The 18,468-nt window shown below is 45.9% G+C and overlaps 1 non-coding gene across 1 annotated transcript; it reads left to right on the top strand.

The window, feature by feature from the left end:
- The first annotated feature begins 9,945 nt into the window (after positions 1-9,945).
- LOC120376595 lies at positions 9,946-10,154 on the top strand. Its single transcript, XR_005587452.1, has one exon. It is a non-coding gene; the product is annotated as a small nucleolar RNA U3 (small nucleolar RNA).
- Positions 10,155-18,468: the final 8,314 nt, after the last annotated feature.

Raw genomic sequence — 18,468 nt, 5'->3', positions numbered from 1 at the left:
ATGATTCTTTGATACTCTTTAAGTCTTTTTGCTTCTTTTCTTGACTCTGGCTATAACAATGGCCTTCACACCTTATCTTTTCCTGATGCATTCATTCCTCATTCACACAAACAGATTGAGAATACAAACAGTAGTATTTTATATTGAGCAAAAAGGCATTGCAAATTAAACCTTGCTAAGTTTTACAATTAATAACCAAGACAATTTACATTGAGACCCAGGCCTTCAATGTTTCTCTAATTTACTTAACATAGACACAATAGAGAATCCTGGCTCTTACTACCTAAATCTTAAAACAAAGAGTTAGAGAGAGGGCCCAATTTGTAATGCATATGGGAAAACAGAATCTTATAGTCCCAGAGGGTCATTTCTTTCTGCTATTCAAAAAGGGTGGCTGGTAGGATGAAATCAAATTATACATTATAAAGTACATTATAAAGTCCAGCTCCTACATATCCCCCTTTTGACACTAAGATTATCAATCGCCAGTGTCACTTCTTATGTAGTAAAATACTGGGAGGTGATTTGGGCCTGTGGCTTTAGCTTTGCATACATTTGTTTTATTTACCAGCATATTTTAAACATTTCAATTAAACACATACAATTTAAAACCAAAAACAATTAGGGGTAGTAACATTAGTATGCCAGTAGTTGTGGGAGACCATCCAGATAATATGAATGGTTCTGTTTCCCATATTGTTTTGTTTGTTTTTAGGAACTATGTTACTTTTTTACCTTTTTAAACAGATAATTGGTAACTGTTTGCCATTCAATGCTAAGACTGATAGAGAACTCAGCTAAATCAGTGCTTACAGTAAGCCGAGACTTTTTGGTTGTGGCAAATAGTAAATGTGATTATTGGTAAACACAGTACTTACATTACATGTACATTTGTCTACTGGTGGGTTGCTAACACTTTTATTCTTTTAAAACACTTCTTTCCAAGAATTAACACACACATTGCCCGTTATACAATACTTTGGCCTAATTATTAATTTTATCCCACATACAGGATCCTAGTGAGGTGTCTTTACTACAGGGCTTTGGAGCAACAGGCATGGCTAAGCATACCCACTTTTGAGGAGTTCACTTGGTACAACCTCTAGTGTCCAATAGTTTCCCTTCCTCCCCAGCCCACTGGCTTGAGGTTTGAGGTAGCCAGAAGGATCCCAGGTGCAATCTGTGGAGTGGGCTAACTTTTCATTTTTTTTGCTTCCAGAGCCTGTTGGTGTGCAATTTTAACAACAATTTCTTCACTTAACAAATTTTGTCTTACCGTACTGGAGACATACTGCATCCAGTTATATTGATAGGTATTAAACAATAATCTTTTCCTTTGATTTAACAGATGCATCAAAACCTTAATATTTTCTGATATTACCCAAAACATTTTATGTTCTAAATATCTGCATTTTAGTACATTTCATAGCTATTGCATGTTTTTTTTTTTAAACTTTCATTTGTTTTTGTAATAGGTTGTTCTGTAGCTGGTATTAGCTTTTTTTTTTTTGATTTTCTGAAAGACAAAAAACATTTTTCTACCCCTTTCAGGGTGACATTGATTGTCGCTTAAAAGATTCCTTTCTTTTACAAATACCCTTGCTGATTGCAGGGAAAACAGAGGAATTACCTCCATATTTTCCTGTGGTTTTTTTTTTTTTTTTTTTATATAGGCATGCCAGGTTTTAATGGCTTCTACTTTTTTAAGGGTTATGGGGAAATTATTCCACTGTTTAGTTATTAAATTCATGAGATGGTGTACCTCAAGTTTTTCTTCTTATATAGCAGACCAAGTTTGTAATGTTTTTCCTGCTGTGTTAAGCTTTAAGTTTATTCACAGGTAATAGCTGAGAAGCATCATTACCATATTTCAATGTTTAATATTAACAATAACATTAGCATCAAATCTATTAAAGATATCTTGTTATACCATGTTTTTTTATTTAGGCAATTTCTTCTGTGCTGGCAGTTTTTACCTTTCTTTATCAGTTAGGTAATTTGCATTAACACAGGCTTGGCTTGTGGATTCAAAGCCATTAGCAGAGCTCAGAGACTTTGTCTTAAAAGGGACACAATTAACTTCCACCAGAGTTTTAATTTCTTTCCACTTTCAACTCCTGCTTACAAAACACACAGAGATCTGAAAAAGAAAACAGTCTATTGCGGCTCTTTTTGGAGCCCTAATAGGATTTTAATTCAGTAGCATATTTCATTTGTATTTCTTTTACCCCTTTTTACAATATACACTGCACATGTCCTAGGGAAAAAGCACATTCCTTCTATATTACAACTTTTTTTTTAAACATTAGCCATATCAATTTTTACATACGATGTAACTGTTTCTTTTTTCTTACAGAGTTTTCATGTACCCTTATCAAAAGTGACAGTCTGATTACACAGAGCCATTTTAAGGCTCAGTGTTTTTAACATTGCTTCTTTTTGTTTTGTGCACCTCACCTCTGCTGTTGCTTCAGAGGGGCACTGTTAAAATATATATATTTTTTAATTCTTTCACTACAGCTCTTATCTGCTATTGTTACCAAAAAAAACCAACAACCAACCAAACAAAAAGACTCCAGAATCTCTCCCTATTCTCCTGATTTTGACGGCCCTATTGCAGCCATGACTTGGTTTTTATTTAAAAAACATTTTAAATTTTATAAAGAATCAAGTTACCCCTTAAGGGTTAAATGCTAAATCCCAAAGCCAAACAACACTAATTACCTGTGTCTTGCAAAAAGGTCTGTCAGTTTTGCAACTTTGAATTAAGAGTCAAATGAATTTTTAGTGGCATTAAAAACAAAAACAAAACTAATTTATCTTACACCTACAAAACAGGAGTTTTACAAACCAGATGTGCTGGTTTAGATTCTTAGAACTTTACATATTTTCACAGACAACTAGATACATACACATTTTCTTTTCCTTAACATTCCTTTGCACTGCTTTGTTTTTACATAGCTCTATATATATTTGGATTATTTACAGGCATTCTTTTGGAAAAGGGCCCATTTTCCCTTCAGAATGGCTGCAAAGAAACCAAGAATTCTCTCTCATTAACAGGGTCCACTTTCACAATTTCACAAAGTTTAACTGCTTAATTCTCTCCAGCCTTTGTAGAGTTAACTTTTCACTCTCTTTCCTTAAATCACTCGTTTATCTCCCAAAATAACACCTTTATCACCTCAGATTTCACCATTTTAAGTATTGTTCCAGGGGTTCATGCCTGCACTTACTGCTTTTCTTACTCCTTACACTATGCCCTTAGGGCTTCCAACCTGTTTTTCAGTTTTTTTTTTTTTATCTGTTGCTTGCCTGCTTTTCTGGGCCCGATCCTGCTTTTTGTCCTTTTTACAATGAGATGGGAGTATTAAGGGGGTTGGATCGATCCGGGTGGGTTTTTGAGAACGGGTAAAGGGAAGCGCTCGGTCTGGTGGTGGGAGAGGAGGCTTTTAATAAAGCTTTCAACTTATTATTTGAATATTTGAGAGAGGCCAGTTTTTGATTTTGTCCAGCTACGATTTGCCTCTTCCCACCACTGAATGAAACAATTAACCTCTTCTTTAGCCAATTTAGTTTTAGGTTGGCCGAGTTTGTCCTTTAAGATGTCCACTCGGTCTTTGTTCCAAGATTTTAACAGTGGCCACTGAGTTTTGAGATCCCCCTGAGTTAGCCTAGACCATTTTTCCAGAAATTTACAGGAGTCCGGACCCTTCTTACAGGAGTCTGGACCCATCCTAAATACATAAAATGAGCCGGCGTTCGTTTAGGGAACTGTCCCTACTTAGACGTCTGGTTACCCATACAGGAGGACTTCACACACCAATCGCACAAGAAGGAAATTCAGGTTTGTCAGAGCAATGCCCAGTGCAACACACAAAAGGAGCCCACAGGCTACTGCCTCAATCGCCCTTGCTTTCACACCCAGGGATTTACCCAAAGTGTGGTGCGGCTGCAATTGTGCAGATTCCACTCACTCAGACCGCAGGGACAGGAACCCCTTGGTCGGCCAATCCCCGGACGGAGATGGCACCCAGACTCAAACACTCCACAGGAAGACGGATAGACACAGAGACAGGACAGTCCTCAGTCCGGACAAAACACAGATATAATTACCTGACCAGATTCCTGATGCCAGATCCTGGGATCCCTACCAGAACAGAGTGGGAACGAACAGGTTCGATGGCGTAGACTTCACTGTGGTTGTGCACCCTTCTTGTTATAGTGGAGGGCCGCTCGGGCCAAATGCCCAGGTGCCGGCTGCCACGGTCATCCTACAAAAACAGTCAGGAATCACACAGCCCCAGTGAAGACGGTTGCCATCTCGGTGGAACCTCCAAATTGTCAAAGTTAGACTCAGGACTCACAGTTTGTCAGACCACTCTGTTTTATTAGCACAGCGCTTCTGCTAATAACACCCAGATAATGTGAGCCCCATGCAAGACACAAACTATCTTATTTATACAGATAAAAGGATGAGAACTTAACAAGATAACAAAGGGAGCAGAATCAGATAAGTTTACCTGGGTTAGGCATGCATATTTTATTCCCTTACTAACTACTACCCATCTTCTGTTAATGTTTTGCCATTAGCACCATTGTTTATGCCTAATGTTTCTTTTCCTGGCACCTGTATTTCAACATTTCTTATTTCTGCTTAAAGGTACATACAACATTTCTTTAATCCATTCTTATTTTTACAATATAATTTATTCTACTTTCACAGGACCCAGCCTGCCCGCTAATGCACTTGCTCATGAAGCCCTATACAGGCGCCTGGGACAGCGACAAGGAACTCTTCAAATACCAGCGAGCAGCGAGCAGCATGACCTGTGACTGTTCAGTTTCTTTACAGAGAAGCTGAACCTGCCCCTGTTTCTTTACCCAGTTACTGTTGACTCTCCTCTTCGGTTACATACCCCGTTCACCCCGTTACCCCCACTTCCAGCACACATGTAAAAATAAAATACATGTCCCATTATTACTTAACAAAGGTTTCTTTATTCATGACTTTTCGTGAAAGGGTTGAAACTGGGACGCAGGCTGTGCTGGGTAGGGTGTGCGGTGATGTAAAGACCGCCTCTAAACTCAAGGAATGACAGGCTCCTGCTCCTAGAGCGGTCTGCAGTGCCGGAATGCTTCTTTCAATGGAGCCTGCCATCCCTCTTTATGGAATTCTGTGTGCGGGCAGATATGTGACCTTGTGGTGGAGGAGGACGGATACAGATTCCTCAGCTGCGTGACTCAGCGGTCCAGGACAAGGACCGCTGTATAAGATCTGTAACCGCCCTCCCCCGCTGCAAAGTCACATCTCCCCCGCCCACACAGATCCTGGAAACCACCTCCAAAAACCGACCAGGGTGCCTACTGACTGCACCGTGTGTGTGACCCGCTGCTGATCCTGCCCCCGTGTCTGTACCCTGGGAAAGGTGACTGTCCTATGCAATTAACCACCCCCTTCCCCACGCCCCCCATTCAAACACAGTCTTCTTTGAAAAAACATAACGGAAACAGTAATTAACAGCAAAGCATTTTTATTAATTAAGTAGACAGTTAGGGGATGGGACTGGGATTGGGACTACTGTGAGTCTGGAAGTGAAGGACTTCGGCAAATGTAGGGTATGAGAGCTTTTGGGTACTTGAGCACTGTGCTGTGGTGCAGTGACAGTATTCACGTCCCCGGCCGCCCCTCCTCCTGATTATTTTCGGTGAGGGGGGTATGGGACTTTGTGGCAGGGGAGTGCGGTTGCAGATACACTGCAGGGTGTCTCTGTCCTCCTGCGGTCCTGCAGAACATCCACAAGGTGCCTGAGCGTGTCCGTTTGCTCCCTCACTAGTCCAAGCAGCGTTTCAGTCGCCTGCTTGTCTTCCTCACGCCACCTCTCCTCCCATTCGCTGTGTGAGCGCTGGCACAGAGAGACGGTCTCCCTCCACTGGCTCTGCTGGTCCGCCTCTGCTAGGTAGCAGCCCATACGTTCCTCGAACATCTTGTCCCTTGTCTTTTTCTTTCGCTGCCTAATCTTTGCCAGCCTCTGCGAGGGGGATGCTGTGGCAGGTCTGGAGACAGTGGAAGCTGTGAGATGGGAAACAGGGAGTGAATTCCTTGCAAAGATACATTTTTGCGAACAATTAACTGAGTCTAGGCTGTCTCTGTGAATTCTGGGTTGAGACCCCTGTGCCTGCACAAATCATTTTCGCGGTGGATTCTGGGTAAATGTCGCCAGTCATTCCTTCCTCCGGGAAAGCAACGGCAGACAATCATTTCAAGCCCGTTTTCCCAGAATTGCCCTGGCATACGCCATAGCGTGGCAACCATGGACACTGTTTTGCCTTTTGTGTATGTCACCATATGTGTACTAGATGCCGCTGACAGAGGCGGTCCAGCAGCGCTACACAGCAGCATGCTTTTGTATGACAGCAGAGATGGTTACCAGCCATACTGTACCATCTACCATACCATAAATTGGTAATAAGATGGGCATGGTTATCTGTCCTTTTGCACTGCACCATTTGCTGCTGTCATAAGTGTCTCTAGCTGAGCAACCAAGGGTGCAAAAGAAAAAATTGGGAATGACTCCCTGAGTCAATTCCTCCTTTTTGGTATCTAAAAATAGAATCAGTCCTGCCTAGATTATGGGCAAGTGTACTAGAGAACCACTGTATCATAGAACCAGAGAGCACAGCTGCTCTGTGTCTGATCCTGCATAAATTATGAGCTGTATGCTATTCACAGGGGGTGCTCCTGCAACAACAACACCTGTTCATTCTGTTCTTACCCCAGCCTTCCTGGGCTACCATACCATTGTCCCCCCACTTGTGTGATGAAGTAATAAAGAATGCAGGAATAAGACACAGTGACTTGTTTGTGAGAAATGAGTGGAAGGAAGCCTCCAGCTGCAATGATAGTCCAGGCAGGACATTAAGGAGTGTGGATGAAGGAGCCCATCATCCCTCTGCTAGTCCAGGGGCAATTGAATCTTTTATTTACAATGAAAGGTGGGGGCTGATGGAGCTCAGACCCCTGTTGCAATGATGAGGACGGTTACCAGCCATATTGCACCATCTGCCATCAAAAATTAGGGATAGGCACCCTTGATTGACTTTACTGATGCTAGTTGGCATGGTTACCAGCCCTTTTGCACTGCCCCATGTACCAATAGGCTGATGATGAGGACAGATACCCATGTTTTTGTACCATCAGCCATCCATAGCGTGGGGGGAGCAAGGATGTTGGTGTTGAGTGCTGCACCATCGCGTCTATCTGCAGCATTCAGTAAAGATAGGGTGACATGTAAAAGAGTCAACAGAGGATTGTTTTCACTTCTGGTGGTGGGTGGGGTGTGTGCGCAAATTGCCGAACTATGCCCTGACCCACCGCAGACACTGTGTTTGACCCTAGAAGCATTTGGAGCTCATCCAAGAATGCAAATACTTTTCGGAGACAGCAGGAACTGTGGGATACCTTGCGTCCTCATTCCCCCCTCCCTCCATGAGCGTCCATTATATTCTTTGGCTTTCCGTTACGCTCGTCACGCAGCTGTGTGCTGAGTCTGTGCTATGCAGTCTGTCCGTAGATTTTTTAAAAATACTTTGGACCAGGCGTAAAATTACAGTAATTACCCTAATTAGATGCAGGAGTCTCCGAGCGAGATCACCCTGAGGAGGGTCACTGAAGGAGATAGAGAGCGCATGCTGCGTGAAAGCTAGCACGAACCAGGGCCCGATGCAGCCGTGCTCGGGGAGGCAGTGCTCCCTGAGTACCTCATGAAAGCCTTGCGCGGAAAACTGTGCTACCACGGAGCACCCAATAAGGCAGCTCTCCCCAGGAACCTCCTGCTGATGCTTTTCGATTAACGCAAGGAGAGCTTCGTGGAGATCTCCAAGGATGATTTCTGTTCTATCCCCATATCTAGAGAGACCTCCTTTTCACACAGTTAAGATTCCTGTTATATTAAGAATAAAAGTTAACATGGTTAAAGCACTTACCGACTGCTCCTTCCCCTGATTCAGGTTAATGGCCGGGGAGGGTTGTTGGGGGCAGGGGCGGCTCTACAAATTTGGCCGCCCCAAGCAGTCATGCCCGGGAGGCGCCCCCGAGCCGCGGAAGCAGCGGACCTCCTGCGGGCATGACTGCGGAGGGTCCACTGGTCGCGCGGCTCGGCTGCGGATGGTTCGCTGGTCCGGCGACTCCGGTTGAGCTGCCGCAGTCATGCCTGCGGGAGGTCCAGCCGAGCCGCGGGACCAGCGAACCGTCCGCAGTCATGCCTGCGGCAGGTCCGGTCGTCCCCGGGCTCCGGTAGACCTCCTGCAGGCATGACTGCGGCAGGTCCGCCGGCCCAGCCTGCCGCCCCCTGGGAAAGGGCCGCCCCAGGCGGGTGCTTGCCCCGCTGGGCTCTAGAGCCGCCCCTGGTTGGGGGATCTCCGTGACGGTGATGAATAGATCCTGGCTGTTGGGGAAACCAGCGTTGTAAGCGCTCTCGCCTGCCTCGTCCTCCACAAACCCTTCCTCATCTTCCCCGTCCGCGAACATCACCGAGGAACTGGCCGTCGACACTGTCCCATCATCAGAGTCCACGGTCATTGGTGGGGCAGTGGTGGCAGGCTCCGTAGCGTCCGTTTGCCGCTTTGATTTTTTGGTAGCCTTGTCTGGGGTCCTTGATTTTCACGCAGCGCTGCGTTGCATCCCGCCTGTATTCTCTGTCTCTCATGGGTTTGGAGACCTTCTCGTAGGTCTTCGCATTCCCTGTTTTGGAGCACAGCTCCGAAAGCACAGACTCCTCGCCCCACACACCGATCAGCTCGAAGAGTTCCTAGTCAGTCTATGCTGGATCCCTCTTTCTAGTCACAGATAACATGAACTCCTCTGCTGGAGAGCTCTGCATCGTTGCAGGTGCTGCGGAGCTCACCCTGATGTCCAGCCAGGACGTCAGATTCAAAGTGCCCAGACAGGAAAATGAATTCAAATTTTCCCGGGTCATTTCCTGTGTGGCTGGTCAGAGAATCCAAGCTCGGACTGCTGTCCAGAGCGTCAACAGAGTGGTGCACTGTGGGATAGCTCCCGGAGCTACTAAGTTTGATTTGCATCCACACCTAGCCTAATTCGAGCTAGCCATATTGAATTTAGCGTTACTCCACCTGTCGGGGTGGAGTACCAAATTCGAACTAAAGAGACCTCTAGTTCGAATTAAATGGCTTCCTGGTGTGGACGGTTGAGCGGTTAGTTCAAATTAACGCTGCTAAATTCGAATTAAAGTCCTAGTGTAGACCAGGCCATAGAAAGCACTAGCAAATTTGTAACAAATTAAAATTCATACGTTGATTTGTTTATACTGTTCTCTATACTATACACTGAAATGTAAGTACAATACTTATATTCAAGGGATTTATTTTTATAAATATTGCATCTGATTTTGTAAGCAAGTAGTTTTTAAGTGAGGTAAAACTTGGGGGTATGCAAGAGAAATCAGACTCCTGAAAGGGGTACAGGTGTCTCTAAAGGTTGAGAGCCACTGATTTAGTGCAGGTACCACCGGTAACATAGAACCCTGCAAAAACTTCTAGTGCAGATGAATTTGAGAGCAAGCCAGAGAGAAACAGCTGCGGAGCATGCTAGAAAGGGCTGACCCGTCCGGATTGTCTGTACCTGACAAGCTGTCATGTGCTACAGAGGAGCCTGTGAGAGGTATGGCAAAGCAAGAGGGTTTGATTAGTTGCTAGGAGCTCCACATACTAATCAGGAGGTGTGTTTCTGTAAATAGTGGCATAAACATCTTCTAATGGTCAGTGTGCTAAAGCTGTCTCAATTGTGCTTAATGAAATGGGAACCTGGTTTTAGATTTTTGTTCTTTAATTTGCTGGGGGTGAAACCCGTTGTATGAAAACATTCACCGTGGGAAGAAAGCTTGTGCATATTAGCCTGGATGTGTAGCCGAGGACAGTTTTGTTAAGACTGTACTTTCATGGATCATTTCTATAGTTTGTAACTAAAGAAGTGTGGTTGAAAGTGTCTGACCTTGCTAACTATGATGAGGAGTTAAAGTGTTCTTTTCTGAGCATGAAGTGGGTGGATAGTGGTGCTTTAATGTATCTGCTGTCTGCTAGTGATGAGTGTTCCCACTTTCCTTTTGGGAAGAAGAGAGCACAGACTGAGTGGTTAGTCCTTATAAAACAAGTTTAAAAATAAATGTTTGGTTTTTTTTCTATTATCTGAATTTGTTTAAAGCTTTTGTTCAGTTCTCTTTAAGAAAAGTAAAGGTAGTGTGAAAATGGTGTTTTAAAAGTTTCTAGTTCAGTACATACTGAAAGATTTCTTTATGCTGCTCTCCCTTTTTTTTCTTGTAATCTCTTTCAGAATTTAGATAGGGTTCTGTGTCTGCACGTTCTTTTCCTTTTCCACTTGCCTCTCCGCTTCTCTTTTCTTCCCGTCCCATTTTTTGGGAAGCCCCTATTTTTACTTTTCCTGCTCTGGCAGGGGGTAAGCAGTTTGCTCTTGGCCCCAAGCACATCAGACAATCCACACAGGATCTGAGAGTTGCTGTCTCCTGGCTGTATAGTGTGTAGAGGGTTCTAAAGCTGTCTCAGGGTATGTCTACACTATGGGATTATTCTGATTTTCCAGAAACCGGTTTTTGGAAACAGATTATATAAAGTCAAGTGCACGCGGCCACACTAAGGCGGTGTGCATCCATGTACCAAGGTTAGCATCGATTTCTGGAGCATTGCACTGTGGGTAGCTATCCCATAGTTCCCGCAGTCTCCCCCACCCATTGGAATTCTGGGTTGAGATACCAGTGCATGATGGGGCAAAAACAGCATTGCGGGTGATTCTGAGTAAATGTCATCAGTCAATCCTCCCTCTGTGAAATCAACGGCAGACAATCATTTTGCATCCTTTTCCCTGGATTGCCTGAGCAGATACCATAGCACGGCAATCATGGAACCTGTTCAGCCTTTTGTCACCGTCACTTTATGTCTACTGGATGGTGCTGACAGACGTGGTACTGTAACACTGCACAGCAGCATTCCTTTGCTTTTTGCAAGTTAACAAAGATAGCTACCAGCCATACCGTACCATCTGCTGCTTTGCAAGTTTACAATGATAGTTACCAGTTATACTGTACTGTCTGCTGCTGTCCTGGATGCTCCTGGCTGGCCTAGGTGAGGTTGGCCAGGGTATATGGACAAAAATGGGAATGACTCCCTAGGTCATTCTTTTCTTTAAGTTTTGTCTGAAGGGAGAGTCAGTCCTGCCTAGACTATCAGGCAAGCCTCCTAAAGAACCAGAGAGACAAACGGTCATTCCAGCTCAGAGCCCCAGACATCCTGCAGAAATGATGAGCTGCATGCCATTCTAGGGGGTGCCCCTGCAACAACCCTACCCATTGCTTCCCTCCTCCCCCACCCCTCCTGGGCTACCGTGGCAGTTATCCCCCCATTTGTGTGATGAAGTAATAAAGAATGCAGGAATTTGAAACAACACTGACTTTATTGCCTCTGCAAGTAGAGTTCAAAGTGGGGAGGGGAGAGAAGCCTCCAGCTGCTATGATATTCCAGGCAGGACTGAATCTCCATTAGACAAAGCTTAAAGAAGAGAATTACCTGAGAATCATTCCCATTTTTGCCCAGGCACCCCCAGCTGACCTCACCAAGACCTGCCAGGAGCACTCATGGGACAACAATGAGGGATATCAGCCCTACCATACCATCTAGAGAAGGGAAGGGGACACTGCTGTGTAGTGCTGCAGCACCACATCTGCCAGCACCATCCAGTAGACATACAGCGACATTGAAAAAAAAGGCGATAAATGATTTTTTCCCTTTGCTTTCATGGGGAGGGAGGGGGACAACATATACCCTGAACCACCTGTGACAATATTTTTGACCCTTTAGGCTTTGGGAACTCAGCCAATAATTCAAATTGTTTTCGGAGAGTGCAGGAACTGTGGGATAGCTACAGACATCAGTCGCCCCTCCCTCCATGAGCATCCATTTCATTCTTTGGCTTTCTGGTACGCTTGTCTCAGCTCTCAGCTCTTAAGTTTCAGCACTGTGTCAAGTCCCTGTTGTGGCCTCTGTCTATCATGGCCTTGGAGATTTTTTCAAATGCTTTGGCATTTTGTCTTTTGGAACGGAGTTCTGATAGAACAGATTCATCTCCCCATACAGAGATCAGCTTCAGTGTCTCCCATACGGTCCATGCTGGAGCTCTTTTTTGATTCTGGGACTGCATGGTCACCTGTGCTGATCGGCACTCCATGCTGGGCAAACAGGAAATGAAATTCAAAAGTTCACGAGGCTTTTCCTGTCAACCTGGCCAGTGCATCCGAGTTCAGATTGCTGTCCAGAGCGGTCACAATGGTGCACTGTGGGATAGCCCCCAGAGGCCAATACCATTGAATTGCGGCCACACTAACCCTAATCCGAAATAGCAATACCGATTTCAGCGCTACTCCCCTCGTCAGGGAGGAGTACAGATACCGGTATTAAGAGCCCTTTATATCGATCTAAAGGGCTTCATTGTGTGGACGGGTGCAGGGTTAATGTGATTTAATGCTGCTAAATTTGATATAAACTCGTAGTATTGACCGGGCCAGAGAGAGCAGCAGGTTTCCCCTATTGTTTCCCGCTCTTGTTTTCTTGATTAGTTTCTCCTCTGCACCAACTTGTTTGGTTTCTTTCTCAGCCTGGCTAGCTCAGTTGGTCGTGCCTCAGACTTTTAATCTGAGGGTCCAGAGTTCAAGTTTCTAGTCAGGTGATAAACTACTCACAAAGATCTTAAACTGTCTTTCTCATGTCCTCTTTCTTACTTTTTCTCTTCAGGATTTTCCCTATCCTCAGAAGGGCCTTTTTGTGTGTGGGTTTGAAGGGGCAACTTCCTGACAGCCCCTCTGTCCTTGCAGCCTGGAGGAATAAAGGTCTCTGGGCATAGAGCATGTTCCTTCCCTGCACACACACACACACATAAACACAACTGAAAATCCCTAAGGAATTAGAATCACCTGCTGCCTTCCCCTGTCCTGCTGGATCCCCAAATGAGGATGCTCTTCAGCCTAAACCCATGTCTCCTCTTTTCCCAGTGCCCCTCAATCCCAACCCTCAGTCCCTCCTATGCTCACTGCTCCTCACTCCCAACCAGAGCCTGCTCCTCTTCACCCCTCTCCTCTGTCCCAACCCACAGCCCCCTCCTATTCCCAGTGCCCCTCAATCCCAACCCACAGGCCCCCCCCATTCCCAGTCTTTCTGTACTTTGTGAGCCTGGCTAGCTCAGTTAGCAAAATGTCAGACTTTTACTCTAAGCGTCCAGGGTTCAAGTCCCTGGCCAGGTGATAAACTACTCACCAAGATCTTACCCTGTCTTGCTGGAGTCCTCCTTGATGTTACTTTTTCTCTGCAGGATTTTCCCTTTCCTCAGAAGGCCCTTTTTGTGTGTGGGTTTGAAGGGGCAACTTCCTGACAACCGCTGTGTCCTTGCAGCCTGGAGGAATAAAGGCCTCTGGGCATAGAGCATGGTCCTCCCCTGCACACACACACACATACAAACACACAGAATATCCCTAAGGAATTAGAATCACCTGCTGCCTTCCCCTGTCCTGCTGGATCCCCAAATGAGGATGCTCTTCAGCCTAAACCCATGTCCCCTCTACTCCCAGTGCCCCTCAATCCCAACCCTCAGTCCCTCCTATGCTCACTGCTCCTCACTCCCAACCAGAGCCTGCTCCTCTTCACCCTTCTCCTCTGTCCCAATCCGTAGCCCCTCCTATTCCCAGTGCCCCTCAGTCCCCACCCACAGGCCCCCTCCTCCTCATGCTGCTCCTCAATCCCATCCCACGGCTCCCTCCTTCCCTCCAGCAGCAGGTGCTTCAGACCCCCTCAGGAAGATTTTCTTGCAAGGTTTCGTGTATGAGTCTGCATGTGGATTTTACAGTATGTTGGAAATAGGTTGGGTTGCTTGCCGAAATGATCACTTTTGGCTGGTGTTGGATTCCCAGTCTCCATGTTCTAGGGGCAGGAGAAATAAAGGGTTGTTATCCTTGTTGTGTGAATCGAGGGCAGCACAACTGGGCTTGGCAGACTCCGATTGAGGGACTCACCCTCAATTCAATAGCACTTGCTAGGCAGGGGACAGGGGTTCCAAAGCCAAGTGGGCCAAGCTCTGGTTCTCAATACTAAAATTGAGGTGTCAGACCAATGTTAGGACAGGGTGGTTGTGGCGAGATGAGTGAGTCCCTAGACAACATAGTGAGTATGGAGCCTTCTTATTTCCCCCCCCCCCTTTCCACCCAGGATGGCAGGTGAACTCTACAGAGGCATCTCTGGGCTTGCAGTGATTAAGGACAACAGCTGTGAGTGGGGTGCAGAGAGGGGATGGCTCATGTTAAAGGACTTTTGTTTGCTGGACTTACGAACCGTAGGGAGAAGGACACTGCCCAGCTTATTTGGGGGGTGGGTCTTTCCCTCGTGGTTTATGTTTATGTGTTGGGGCTGCTGACATGACTTCTCCTAATCCTGGGCTTACATTGCAGTGTAGACATACCCTGAGAGGGCATCTATACTGTGACAAAATCCCTCTGGCCTGGATGATCTGATTTGGGCTCCTGGGGCTCAGACTGGAGCCCAGGCTCGGAGACCCTCACCCCTCGTGGGGTCTCGGAGGCTGGGCTCAAGCCCAAGTGTCTACACTGTAATTTTATAACCCTGCAGCACAAGCCCCACAAGCCTGAATCAACTGACCCAGGGTTTGAGAATAGTGACTTGGGTGTGTTAATGGCAGTGTAGACATAATGCTAGGCTATGTCCGCACTGCAATGAAACACCCATGGCTGTCCCATGCCAGTGCAGGCTCCCAGACTAGGGCCGTGGGGTGGTAAATTTGCACTCTAGACATCTCAGCTCAGGCTCCATATCGGGCTCTGGGAACCCTCAAGGTTGGGAGGGAGTTTAGCAAGCAAAAAAGGTAAAATGGCAGTGGAGTATTACCCTGGACTCAATAAAAGCAACAAAGAATCCTGTGGCACCTTATAGACTAACAGACGTTCTGCAGCATGAGCTTTCGTGGGTGAATACCCACTTCTTCTGAAGAAGTGGGTATTCACCCACGAAAGCTCATGCTGCAGAACGTCTGTTAGTCTATAAGGTGCCACAGGATTCTTTGTTGCTTTTACAGATCCAGACTAACACGGCTACCCCTCTGATCCTGGACTCAATGGCATTTCTCCATTGGTCTGTCTGCTTTGGGGCAGGAACAATAACACGTCCTGCTGCATTTGTTATTTCAAAGGGTGGTTTAGGATTTTCATTCTCACACATGGTGCACAAAGCAGGACTCAACCCTCCGTGGAAACTAAATGAGCCGCTCACAGATTCTGGCAGCCACAATGAGCATTTGCTGTGAGAGCCCAGACCTGCCCCTGTCCCAGAAAGAGGAGGGTCATCTGTGAGAGGCTGGACCACTGACCTATAAGCTCTTAACTCCCAAACTTTCAGTAATTCTGTTATCAGTGCCTGTGAGTATAATCTAAACAGCCATACTGGGCTGGACAAAAGGCCCATCTAGCTCTGTGTTTTGTCCTCTGACAGTAACCAATACCAGGTGCCCCAAGAGTTACACAACAAGTCACCACTGGGAGTTGAACCCAGGGTTTCCTGTTTACAATACAGGTGCTTTAGGCAGCTAAGCCATGGTGCCTACCTATGGCTAAACTACCGTGTCTGCCCACACCGGACTCCCTGCCATCCCCACTGGGGCCTGACAAGCTTTGCTTGTGTTTGGATTCTGCAAAGCAGAGGAGCAGGTGAGGTTTTCCTTGCAAGCTGTGTGTGTGTGAATCTTTGGCCAGGTCTGCACTACAAAGTTATTTCAGCATCATTATATTGCTCAGATGTGTGAAAAACACACAACGCTCCCTCGGTCGGCAGCTTGTAGCTGGTGCACACACTGCAATGCCACGTCTGGTGACAAAACTTCCCTCTTTTGGTGACAAAATAAAACCACCTTGACAAGAGGCCTAGAGCTTTTTGCAGCAAACTTAAAGTGACAAATTGTCAATCTAAATGCTGCTGGTCATTATATCACCATAACTGACCTCCACCAGTATCCCACCATGCCTGCCGTGAAATCACCTGCCTTGCATTCCTGTTACAGAGGTTGGGTCCCTCCCCTTTCATAGCTCCAGAAAGTTCTGACAGCTGAGCTGCTATTTACACTGGAATTAGGTTAATATAACTGCATTGTCAGCCTAAGTAATGTAATTACTCCAACTTAATTTTGTAGTGTAGACCTGTTCAAAGAATCACACACACACCTTGGGACCAAAACTTCACCTACTCCTCTGCTTTACAGAATCCAAACACGAACAACACTTGTCAGGGCCCAGTGGGGATTGGCAGAGATTCAGGTGTGGGCAGACACAATGGCTTAAGTAACCACAGGTGTCATAGCTTAGCTGATTAAAGCATGTGTCCTGTAAACAAAAGGTTCTGGGTTCAACTCCCAGTGGTACCTTGAGGAGTGGCTTTTGGGGCACCTGGTATTGGCTACTGTCAGAAAACAAGATTCAGAGCTACATGGGCTTATGGCTTAAATTACACTCACAGGCACTGATAATAGAGTTACTGAAAGTTTGGGTGTTAAGAGCTGATAGGTCAGTGATCCAGTTCCCTCAATGTGGTTTTACCATTTCCACTTGTTAAACTCCCTCCCAACCTCTATAAAATTACAGTGCAGACATATGGGCTTGAGCCCAAACTCTGAGGCTCCATGAGGGTTTCTGAACCCAGGTTTCAGTGTGAACACAAATATCTGCACCACAGTTTTTAGCCCCTCAGCTTTAGCTCCATGAGCCCAAGTCAGATGACCCAGGCCAGCCCTTCTGCCATCTTTATCCCAGGAGAGATGGACTCTAAGGGTACGTCTCCATTGCAATGGAAGCCCAGGTGTGGCACGCTGTGCTCAAAGCAGCACCTGGAAGCCCCATATTCACCACTCTCATATAATGATGACATGGTTTGTACAAAGTCTGCCTGGTGAGGTATCATTTCAAAAGTCTTCATCTGTTGAACATTAATATCTTGTTGGATTGTGTATGCTCGCATTGGTTGGGAAGTTATGAAGTTTTGCTCTGTGTGCGTTACTGGGATACGTTATGAGGTTGGGAAATGCCCCCCACCAGCCTTTCAGGTGCGACAAGGGAGGAGCCAGACTCACTGCTGGCCCATTGAAGGTATCCACACTCCCAAGGACTATCCCAGGAACCATGTACAATGCAGGCTTCTCCGAGATAGCACAGCGACAATGGACACTGCTTGACTCACATTGTAGCAAAGGAGCTTCCTAGCAAGTTGGAAGAAACTATGAAAGGGAGGAAGAGACATCATGAATTGGCCTCTCTCCCCCACATCTCAATACCTGCAAACACATCTGGAGGACAAACACTGAACTGAGATGAATCAGAAGAGAATAATAATAATACATTCAAATCAACGTCCCCAAACAGACTAGTATGGGTGTTTCAGCAGAAAATTTTCAGTCTGGGGAATTTTGTTTTCTCAGTCAGACCTTGCCAAGGGAAGCAGGGAGAAAATGTTTGAGTTGCCTCCTTCAGAACAGCTTGGTCTAGACACTAGCTCTGGTTCACTGCTCTGGCCTTGCTCGGGTTGAGGATATTTTAATAATTTGGGGAGGTGCCAGGGTGGTTGAGGGAGATGAGGAGGATGTTCCCTTTTGAGATAAAAACTAAGAAATACAGAACTAGAGAATTTTTTTTTTTTTAGAAATCTGGGATTTAGACATTTTATTTAAAGCAAGGGAGTTCTGAGTTTCTGTTTGCAAGAAGTACCATTGTTTGATCTGTCATTGTACCAAAGGGGGAAGACTAAAGGACGGGTGAAGACTAAATGCATCCCATAAGGATGGGATTTGAACCCACATGTGCAGAGGACAATGGATTAGCAGCCCATCACCTTAACCACTTGGCTACCTCATCAGAACTGTAAAGAAAAGGACAGGAGGAGAAATCTAAGGTCAGCAGAGACAGGGGCAATAAGGCATTTTTAAATACTAAGCGGAAGCAGGGGCTGAATGAGCTCCCTCCTCACATCTAGTGAGGAGCTGGGGGAAAGACTTCAGGAACAGACGATGTTTGCATAGACAAACCTACTCTGCCTAGATATGCAGCATGACGGGACCACTTTCCCAAAAATGACCAGTTTTGGCTGGTTACAAATCACTTTAGGATTGAGTGGAATGAAATGTTATTATCCTTCCTGCATGAGTGAAGGGCAGCAGAACATACCTAGTCAGTCCTGATGGAGGGGTAGGTGGGTGAGGAATAGCTTTTATTGGACTTCATAGAAGTGATTGAGAACGTCACCCTAAACCAGTGGTCCCCAAACATTTCACACTGTGCCCTCTTATCCAGTTGGAGGAGGGCAAAACCAGAGCTTGAGGGATTCAGCCCTGGGTGGTGGGGC

Source organism: Mauremys reevesii, linkage group 12, assembly GCF_016161935.1.
Source record: "Mauremys reevesii isolate NIE-2019 linkage group 12, ASM1616193v1, whole genome shotgun sequence".
Lineage (NCBI taxonomy): Eukaryota > Metazoa > Chordata > Testudines > Geoemydidae > Mauremys > Mauremys reevesii.
The sequence above is the reverse complement of the archived record's forward strand: the minus strand, read 5'-3'. Positions and strand labels throughout refer to the sequence as shown.